The following is a 10000-nucleotide window of genomic DNA, read 5'->3' as shown; positions in this document are numbered from 1 at the left end:
TTTGATAAGTGTATTGAAGTCTTTCAAAAGTGTATAAATACATATTAAAACACTACATGTATATACATTTTAACTGAGTCGTTAAGTCATCGTTAGTCGTTACATGTAAGTGTTGTTTTGAAACCTTTAGGTTAACGATCTTGTTAAATGTTGTTAACCCAATGTTTATAATAACAAAAGAGATTTTAAATTATTATATTATCATGATATTATGATGTACGAATATCTCTTAATATGATATATATACATTAAATGTCGTTACAACGATAAACGTTACATATATGTCTCGTTTCAAAATCATTAAGTTAGTAGTCTTGTTTTTACATATGTAGTTCATTGTTAATATAATTAATGATATGTTTACTTATCATAATATCATGTTAACTATATATATAACCATATATATGTCATCATATAGTTTTATTACAAGTTTTAACGTTCGTGAATCACCGGTCAACTTGGGTGGTCAATTGTCTATATGAAACCTATTTCAATTAATCAAGTATTAACAAGTTTGATTGCTTAACATGTTGGAAACATTTAATCATGTAAACATCAATCTCAATTAATATATATAAACATGGAAAAGTTCGGGTCACTACAGTACCTACCCGTTAAATAAATTTCGTCCCGAAATTTTAAGCTGTTGAAGGTGTTGACGAATCTTCTGGAAATAGATGCGGGTATTTCTTCTTCATCTGATCTTCACGCTCCCAGGTGAACTCGGGTCCTCTACGAGCATTCCATCGAACCTTAACAATTGGTATCTTGTTTTGCTTAAGTCTTTTAACCTCACGATCCATTATTTCGACGGGTTCTTCGATGAATTGGAGTTTTTCGTTGATTTTGATTTCATCTAACGGAATAGTGAGATCTTCTTTAGCAAAACATTTCTTCAAATTCGAGACGTGGAAAGTGTTATGTACAGCCGCGAGTTGTTGAGGTAACTCAAGTCGGTAAGCTACTGGTCCGACACGATCAATAATCTTGAATGGTCCAATATACCTTGGATTTAATTTCCCTCGTTTACCAAATCGAACAACGCCTTTCCAAGGTGAAACTTTAAGCATGACCATCTCTCCAATTTCAAATTCTATATCTTTTCTTTTAATGTCAGCGTAGCTCTTTTGTCGACTTTGGGCGGTTTTCAACCGTTGATGAATTTGGATGATCTTCTCGGTAGTTTCTTGTATAATCTCTGGACCCGTAATCTGTCTATCCCCCACCTCACTCCAACAAATCGGAGACCTGCACTTTCTACCATAAAGTGCTTCAAATGGCGCCATCTCAATGCTTGAATGGTAGCTGTTGTTGTAGGAAAATTCTGCTAACGGTAGATGTCGATCCCAACTGTTTCCGAAATCAATAACACATGCTCGTAGCATGTCTTCAAGCGTTTGTATCGTCCTTTCGCTCTGCCCATCAGTTTGTGGATGATAGGCAGTACTCATGTCTAGACGAGTTCCTAATGCTTGCTGTAATGTCTGCCAGAATCTTGAAATAAATCTGCCATCCCTATCAGAGATAATAGAGATTGGTATTCCATGTCTGGAGACGACTTCCTTCAAATACAGTCGTGCTAACTTCTCCATCTTGTCATCTTCTCTTATTGGCAGGAAGTGTGCTGATTTGGTGAGACGATCAACTATTACCCAAATAGTATCAAAACCACTTGCAGTCCTTGGCAATTTAGTGATGAAATCCATGGTAATGTTTTCCCATTTCCATTCCGGGATTTCGGGTTGTTGAAGTAGACCTGATGGTTTCTGATGCTCAGCTTTGACCTTAGAACACGTCAAACATTCTCCTACGTATTTAGCAACATCGGCTTTCATACCCGGCCACCAAAAATGTTTCTTGAGATCCTTGTACATCTTCCCCGTTCCAGGATGTATTGAGTATCTAGTTTTATGAGCTTCTCTAAGTACCATTTCTCTCATATCTCCAAATTTTGGTACCCAAATCCTTTCAGCCCTATACCGGGTTCCGTCTTCCCGAATATTAAGATGCTTCTCCGATCCTTTGGGTATTTCATCCTTTAAATTTCCCTCTTTTAAAACTCCTTGTTGCGCCTCCTTTATTTGAGTAGTAATGTTATTATGAATCATTATATTCATAGATTTTACTCGAATGGGTTCTCTATCCTTCCTGCTCAAGGCATCGGCTACCACATTTGCCTTCCCCGGGTGGTAACGAATCTCAAAATCGTAATCATTCAATAATTCAATCCACCTACGCTGCCTCATATTCAGTTGTTTCTGATTAAATATGTGTTGAAGACTTTTGTGGTCGGTATATATAATACTTTTGACCCCATATAAGTAGTGCCTCCAAGTCTTTAATGCAAAAACAACCGCGCCTAATTCCAAATCATGCGTCGTATAATTTTGTTCGTGAATCTTCAATTGTCTAGACGCATAAGCAATCACCTTCGTTCGTTGCATTAACACACAACCGAGACCTTGCTTTGATGCGTCACAATAAATCACAAAATCATCATTCCCTTCAGGCAATGACAATATAGGTGCCGTAGTTAGCTTTTTCTTCAATAACTGAAACGCTTTCTCTTGTTCATCATTCCATTCAAATTTCTTCCCTTTATGCGTTAATGCAGTCAAGGGTTTTGCTATTCTGGAAAAGTCTTGGATGAACCTTCTGTAGTAACCAGCTAGTCCTAAAAACTGGCGTATGTGTTTCGGAGTTTTCGGGGTTTCCCACTTTTCAACAGTTTCTATCTTTGCCGGATCCACCTTAATACCTTCTTTGTTCACTATGTGACCGAGGAATTGAACTTCTTCCAACCAAAATGCACACTTTGAAAACTTAGCGTACAATTCTTCCTTCCTCAATACTTCTAACACCTTTCTCAAATGTTCACCGTGTTCTTGGTCATTCTTTGAGTAAATAAGTATGTCATCAATGAAAACAATGACAAACTTGTCAAGGTATGGTCCACACACTCGGTTCATAAGGTCCATGAACACAGCTGGTGCATTAGTTAAACCAAAAGGCATGACCATAAACTCGTAATGACCGTAACGTGTTCTGAAAGCAGTCTTTGGAATATCATCTTCTTTCACCCGCATTTGATGATACCCGGAACGTAAGTCAATCTTTGAATAAACAGACGAGCCTTGTAGTTGATCAAATAAGTCATCGATTCTCGGTAGTGGGTAGCGGTTCTTGATGGTAAGTTTGTTCAACTCTCGGTAGTCGATACACAACCTGAATGTACCATCTTTCTTCTTGACAAACAAAACAGGAGCTCCCCACGGTGATGTGCTTGGTCGAATGAAACCACGCTCTAAAAGTTCTTGTAATTGGCTTTGTAGTTCTTTCATCTCGCTGGGTGCGAGTCTGTAAGGAGCACGAGCTATTGGTGCAGCTCCTGGTACAAGATCTATTTGAAATTCAACGGATCGATGTGGGGGTAATCCCGGTAATTCTTTCGGAAATACATCAGGAAATTCTTTTGCGACGGGAACATCATTGATGCTCTTTTCTTCAGTTTGTACTTTCTCGACGTGTGCTAGAACAGCATAGCAACCTTTTCTTATTAGTTTTTGTGCTTTCAAATTACTAATAAGATGTAGCTTCATGTTACCCTTTTCTCCGTACACCATTAAGGGTTTTCCTTTTTCTCGTATAATGCGAATTGCATTTTTGTAACAAACGATCTCCGCTTTCACTTCTTTCAACCAGTCCATACCGATTATCACATCAAAACTCCCTAACTCTACTGGTATCAAATCAATCTTAAATGTTTCGCTAACCAGTTTAATTTCTCGATTCCGACATATATTATCTGCTGAAATTAATTTACCATTTGCTAATTCGAGTAAAAATTTACTATCCAAAGGCGTCAATGGACAACTTAATTTAGCACAAAAATCTCTACTCATATAACTTCTATCCGCACCCGAATCAAATAAAACGTAAGCAGATTTATTGTCAATAAGAAACGTACCCGTAACAAGCTCCGGGTCTTCCTGTGCCTCTGCCGCATTAATATTGAAAACTCTTCCACGGCCTTGTCCATTCGTGTTCTCCTGGTTCGGGCAATTTCTAATAATGTGGCCCGGTTTTCCACATTTATAACAAACTACATTGGCATAACTTGCTCCGACACTACTTGCTCCGCCATTACTCGTTCCGACACCATTTGTTCCTTTCGTTCTATTAACCCCTGGTCCATAGACCTCACACTTCGCCGCGCTATGACCATTTCTTTTACACTTGTTGCAAAATTTGGTGCAGAACCCCGAGTGATTCTTTTCACACCTTTGGCATAGCTGCTTCTGATTGTTGTTGTTGTTGCGGTTATTATTGTTGTTGGGATGATTGTTGTAGTTGCTGTTGTTGTTGTTGTTGTTGTTGTTGGGCCGTTTGTTGTAGTTGCGATTGATGTTGCGATTGTTGGGATAATTGTTGCGATTATTGTTGTAATTGCTGTTGTTGTTGTATTGGTGATTCTTATCACCGTTTTCCTCCCACTTTCTTTTGACTTGCTTTACATTGGCCTCTTCAGCAGTCTGTTCTTTAATTCTTTCTTCAATTTGGTTCACGAGTTTGTGAGCCATTCTACATGCCTGTTGTATGGAGGCGGGCTCGTGTGAACTTATATCTTCTTGGATTCTTTCCGGTAATCCTTTCACAAACGCGTCGATCTTCTCTTCCTCATCTTCGAATGCTCCCGGACACAATAGGCACAATTCTGTGAATCGTCTTTCGTACGTGGTAATATCAAATCCTTGGGTTCGTAACCCTCTAAGTTCTGTCTTGAGCTTATTGACCTCGGTTCTGGGACGGTACTTCTCGTTCATCAAGTGCTTGAATGCTGACCACGGTAGTGCGTAAGCATCGTCTTGTCCCACTTGCTCTAGATAGGTATTCCACCATGTTAACGCAGAACCTGTGAAGGTATGCGTAGCGTACTTTACTTTGTCCTCTTCAGTACACTTACTTATGGCAAACACCGATTCAACCTTCTCGGTCCACCGTTTCAATCCGATCGGTCCTTCGGTTCCATCAAATTCCAAAGGTTTGCAGGCAGTGAATTCTTTGTAGGTGCATCCTACACGATTTCCTGTACTGCTAGATCCAAGGTTATTGTTGGTATGTAGCGCAGCCTGTACTGCGGCTATGTTTGAAGCTAGAAAAGTACGGAATTCCTCTTCATTCATATTCACGGTGTGTCGAGTAGTCGGTGCCATTTCCTTCAAAATAGTTAAATGGAACAAGTTAATCATACAGAATATTAAGAGTAGTTAATAGTATTTCGTAGCATAATATGAACTCATTTATAAAAGCTTTTTCTTCATATTAGCATTTTATAAGTTTAAATTCGGGTAGTACCTACCCGTTAAGTTCATACTTAGTAGCTAATATACAATTCAACTACTACAATTCTATATGAAAAACTGATTATAATAATATTTCGAGTTCAAACTTTTATACAATATTTTACAAACTTACAATACCGCTTATTTTACATAAAGCATGAAATATAGCACACAATAACTTTGATACAAGATAGTTGTGAAGACAATTCTAGCTAGTACACAAGTCGTTCAGCAAAGGCAATAAAGACACGTAATTCATACGTCCAGAAACAAGTCATGCATTCTGGTTTTACTAGGACTACTTCCCATCCTTGGTCTTGTGCAACATAACCGTTATGGCCGTTGATAAGACAGCGTGTTGTAACGTCATCAAAGGGACGAGGGTTACGTAATGTCCAACAGTCCCGTAACAATCTAAAAACCTCATTTCTTACCCCAATTACCGACTCCGTCACTTGTGGGAACGTTTTGTTTAATAGTTGTAGCCCGATGTTCTTGTTCTCACTTTGGTGAGAAGCGAACATTACTAATCCGTAAGCATAACATGCTTCTTTATGTTGCATGTTAGCCGCTTTTTCTAAATCACGAAGTCCAATATTCGGATATATTGAGTCAAAATAATTTCTTAACCCGTTGCGTAAAATAGCATTTGGGTTCCCCGCAATATATGCGTCAAAGTAAACACATCGTAACTTATGGGTTTCCCAATGTGATATCCCCCATCTTTCAAACGAAAGTCTCTTATAAACCAAGACATTCTTGGAACGTTCTTCGAATGTCTTACAAACTGATCTCGCCTTAAATAGTTGTGCCGAAGAATTCTGGCCGACTCTAGACAAGATTTCATCAATCATGTCTCCAGGTAGGTCTCTTAAAATATTGGGTTGTCTATCCATTTTGTGTTTTTAAACTGTAAAAAAGACAAGAGTTAGATTCATAAAAAAAATACTTATTAATACAAGCAATTTTTACATATATCATAAAGCATAAGAACACTATATTCCATATATTACACCACACGAATACAACTATCTTATTCCGACTCGCTCGTTTCTTCTTCTTCGGTTTTGGTTCGTTTTGCCAAGTTTCTAGGGATATATGATGTTCCCCTAATACGATCCGTCGTTGTCCACATTGGTTTAGAAAAACCTGGTGGTTTAGAGGTTCCCGGGTCATTGTTACAACTTAAGGACTTCGGGGGTTGACGATACATATAAAGTTCATCGGGGTTGGAATTAGATTTCTCTATTTTTATGCCCTTTCCCTTATTATTTTCTTTTGCCTTTTTAAATTCAGTTGGGGTAATTTCTATAACATCATCGGAATTCTCGTCGGAATCCGATTCATCGGAGAATTGGTAATCCTCCCAATATTTTGCTTCCTTGGCGGAAACACCATTGACCATAATTAACTTTGGTCGGTTGGTTGAGGATTTTCTTTTACTTAACCGTTTTATTATTTCCCCCACCGGTTCTATTTCTTCATCCGGTTCCGATTCTTCTTCCGGTTCCGATTCTTCTTCCGGTTCCGACTCTTCTTCCGGTTCCTCTTCGGGAACTTGTGAATTAGTCCACGAATCATTCCAATTTACATTTGACTCTTCATTATTATTAGGTGAGTCAATGGGACTTGTTCTAGAGGTAGACATCTATCACATAATATCAAACGCGTTAAGAGATTAATATATCACATAATATTCACATGTTAAAAATATATAATTTCCAACAAAATTTGTTAAGCAATCATTTTTCAAGTAAACACGGTCGAAGTCCAGACTCACTAATGCATCCTAACCAACTCGATAAGACACACTAATGAAAAATTCTGGTTCTCTAAGACCAACGCTCGGATACCAACTGAAATGTCCCGTTCTTATTGACTAAAAACGTTCCATATTAATTGATTTCTTTGCGAGGTTTTGACCTCTATATGAGACGTTTTTCAAAGACTGCATTCATTTTTAAAACAAACCATAACCTTTATTTCATAGATAAAGGTTTTAAAAAGCTTTACGTAGATTATCAAATAATGATAATCTAAAATATCCTGTTTACACACGACCATTACATAATGGTTTACAATACAAATATGTTACAACAAAATAAGTTTCTTGAATGCAGTTTTTACACAATATCATACAAGCATGGACTCCAAATCTCGTCCTTATTTAAGTATGTGATAGCGGAAGCTCTTAATAATCACCTGAGAATAAACATGCTTAAAACGTCAACAAAAATGTTGGTGAGTTATAGGTTTAACCTATATATATCAAATCATAATAATAGACCACAAGATTTCATATTTCAATACACATCCCATACATAGAGATAAAAATCATTCATATGGTGAACACCTGGTAACCGACATTAACAAGATGCATATATAAGAATATCCCCATCATTCCGGGACACCCTTCGGATATGATATAAATTTCGAAGTACTAAAGCATCCAGTACTTTGGATGGGGTTTGTTAGGCCCAATAGATCTATCTTTAGGATTCGCGTCAATTAGGGTGTCTGTTCCCTAATTCATAGATTACCAGACTTAATAAAAAGGGGCATATTCGATTTCGATAATTCAACCATAGAATGTAGTTTCACGTACTTGTGTCTATTTTGTAAATCATTTATAAAACCTGCATGTATTCTCATCCCAAAAATATTAGATTTTAAAAGTGGGACTATAACTCACTTTCACAGATTTTTACTTCGTCGGGAAGTAAGACTTGGCCACTGGTTGATTCACGAACCTATAACAATATATACATATATATCAAAGTATGTTCAAAATATATTTACAACACTTTTAATATATTTTGATGTTTTAAGTTTATTAAGTCAGCTGTCCTCGTTAGTAACCTACAACTAGTTGTCCACAGTTAGATGTACAGAAATAAATCGATAAATATTATCTTGAATCAATCCACGACCCAGTGTATACGTATCTCAGTATTGATCACAACTCAAACTATATATATTTTGGAATCAACCTCAACCCTGTATAGCTAACTCCAACATTCACATATAGAGTGTCTATGGTTGTTCCGAAATATATATAGATGTGTCGACATGATAGGTCGAAACATTGTATACGTGTCTATGGTATCTCAAGATTACATAATATACAATACAAGTTGATTAAGTTATGGTTGGAATAGATTTGTTACCAATTTTCACGTAGCTAAAATGAGAAAAATTATCCAATCTTGTTTTACCCATAACTTCTTCATTTTAAATCCGTTTTGAGTGAATCAAATTGCTATGGTTTCATATTGAACTCTATTTTATGAATCTAAACAGAAAAGTATAGGTTTATAGTCGGAAAAATAAGTTATAAGTCGTTTTTGTAAAGGTAGTCATTTCAGTCGAAAGAACGACGTCTAGATGACCATTTTAGAAAACATACTTCCACTTTGAGTTTAACCATAATTTTTGGATATAGTTTCATGTTCATAATAAAAATCATTTTCCCAGAATAACAACTTTTAAATCAAAGTTTATCATAGTTTTTAATTAACTAACCCAAAACAGCCCGCAGTGTTACTACAATGGCGTAAATCCGGTTTTACGGTGTTTTTCGTGTTTCCAGGTTTTAAATCATTAAGTTAACATATCATATAGATATAGAACATGTGTTTAGTTGATTTTAAAAGTCAAGTTAGAAGGATTAACTTTTATTTGCGAACAAGTTTAGAATTAACTAAACTATGTTCTAGTGATTACAAGTTTAAACCTTCGAATAAGATAGCTTTATATGTATGAATCGAATGATGTTATGAACATCATTACTACCTTAAGTTCCTTGGATAAACCTACTGGAAAAGAGAAAAGTGGATCTAGCTTCAATGGATCCTTGGATGGCTCGAAGTTCTTGAAGCAGAATCATGACACGAAAACAAGTTCAAGTAAGATCATCACTTGAAATAAGATTGTTATAGTTATAGAAATTGAACCAAAGTTTGAATATGATTATTACCTTGTATTAGAATGATAACCTACTGTAAGAAACAAAGATTTCTTGAGGTTGGATGATCACCTTACAAGATTGGAAGTGAGCTAGCAAACTTGAAAGTATTCTTGATTTTATGAAACTAGAACTTTTGGAATTTATGAAGAACACTTAGAACTTGAAGATAGAACTTGAGAGAGTTCAATTAGATGAAGAAAATTGAAGAATGAAAGTGTTTGTAGGTGTTTTTGGTCGTTGGTGTATGGATTAGATATAAAGGATATGTAATTTTGTTTTCATGTAAATAAGTCATGAATGATTACTCATATTTTTGTAATCTTATGAGATATTTCATGCTAGTTGCCAAATGATGGTTCCCACATGTGTTAGGTGACTCACATGGGCTGCTAAGAGCTGATCATTGGAGTGTATATACCAATAGTACATACATCTAAAAGCTGTGTATTGTACGAGTACGAATACGGGTGCATACGAGTAGAATTGTTGATGAAACTGAACGAGAATGTAATTGTAAGCATTTTTGTTAAGTAGAAGTATTTTGATAAGTGTATTGAAGTCTTTCAAAAGTGTATAAATACATATTAAAACACTACATGTATATACATTTTAACTGAGTCGTTAAGTCATCGTTAGTCGTTACATGTAAGTGTTGTTTTGAAACCTTTAGGTTAACGATCTTGTTAAATGT

Source organism: Rutidosis leptorrhynchoides, chromosome 11 (assembly GCF_046630445.1).
Source record: "Rutidosis leptorrhynchoides isolate AG116_Rl617_1_P2 chromosome 11, CSIRO_AGI_Rlap_v1, whole genome shotgun sequence".
In the NCBI taxonomy this organism is placed as follows: Eukaryota; Viridiplantae; Streptophyta; class Magnoliopsida; order Asterales; family Asteraceae; genus Rutidosis; species Rutidosis leptorrhynchoides.
This window is presented reverse-complemented; position numbering follows the sequence as displayed.